Below are 1,215 nucleotides of genomic sequence, written 5' to 3'. Positions count from 1 at the left end.
CCTCTGCGGCCGCGGCTGCGACCCCGGCTCCGGCCCCGGCCCCGGCTGCGAGCTGCGCTGCCGTCCCGGCGCCTCTTCAGCAGGGGAGCTGCACCGCAGCTGCCATGTTGATACAAACTGCATCCTGGGAGGCATGTCCCTCTCAGGCCGTTTAAAGAGAAACACTCCGAGGCTCGTCGGAGGCTGCCGGAACCCAGACAGCTCCATCTACAGCCGGTAGGAGCGAACAGTGTCGAGCGAGCAGCCAGGCGGCGACGGACACGCCCTGAGCCCGGGCCAGCCCGTCGTGGCGCCCGGGCCGAACCGCCGGGGCCTCCCACCCGCCAGGGCCCCCCGGCCTCTCACCTGGGGTCCTCGCCTGCCCGGGCACCCTCGGGCGAGGCCGGGAGGCGGGCGGGCGGGGGAGAAACCGGAGCGCGCAGCCCAGGCGACGTGCTGGGGTCTGGAGGCGGGTTGATTGGCTCCGACAGCGTTCCTCCCGCCGGATCCCCTGCGCCTCTCACACCCAGAACCCGGGGTCGTTCCCTTTCAAAACCTGCGCTCACAAAGGGATCTAAGAAACCCGTCACACCACAGAAAGCCCGGAGTTCATGTGACCAGCTCAGTGCAGCCCGGGTTCCAGGGAAGCGGGCTGTGCTTCCAAGGGTAGCCAGGGGGCTGGGTGCTTTTGTGAAATACCAGTGTTGTTTTCGACATGAAAGGACAGAATTCCTAGAATCATAGAGTGCTGGGGCTGGAGGGGGCCAGACGGGTCATTCAGGAGACAACTGAGGCCGAGTGGAGGGCGACTTGTTTACCCTGAGTCACAGTATGAATGCTCTTTCGCAGCAGCTGTCCCAAAAGGAATGGTGGCGCCTAGGGTCGATGACTCCCTTTCCTGGACAGATCCGCTTAACACATGTTTATTGAAACCCTGCGCGAATGAAATAAGAGAAAAAAGAAGAACGTGTAGGGAGGCGTCCTGGTTATTAGCCAGGAAACCCAACTGGAACTAACTGAAGGTGGGGAGAGGGGCGGAATACATTTGTTCACCTAATGGAAGCCCACGGGGTCAGGCGTGGAGCTGGCCTTGGAAGGCAACACAGCAGGACGCAATATGCTGGCAGCTCAGGTCTCTCTTTGAAAAAGGAAAATTATGGATAGAGATTAGGCCAGTGCCACCACATCCTGTCCCCTCCCTTCCCAGAGGTTAGCGCGTTCACCTATGTCTTGATG

At 61.3% G+C, this 1,215-nt stretch overlaps 1 protein-coding gene across 1 annotated transcript in view; it reads right to left on the bottom strand.

Moving 5' to 3' along the window:
* The window catches only part of ZNF777 (zinc finger protein 777), a 28,808-nt gene extending 27,896 nt beyond the window's left edge, over positions 1 to 912 (bottom strand). Inside the window, 1 exon segment of the mRNA XM_021716515.1 lies at positions 346 to 912. The gene's annotated coding sequence lies outside the window, so the exon portion shown is untranslated.
* Between the last annotated feature and the right edge of the window lie 303 nt (positions 913 to 1,215).

Source organism: Carlito syrichta, unplaced genomic scaffold (genome assembly GCF_000164805.1).
Source record: "Carlito syrichta isolate Samal-C Ts95f unplaced genomic scaffold, Tarsius_syrichta-2.0.1 Scaffold308825, whole genome shotgun sequence".
Classification (NCBI taxonomy): Eukaryota; Metazoa; Chordata; class Mammalia; order Primates; family Tarsiidae; genus Carlito; species Carlito syrichta.
Note: the sequence above shows the minus strand (reverse complement) of the source record. Positions and strands in the feature narration are given on the sequence as shown.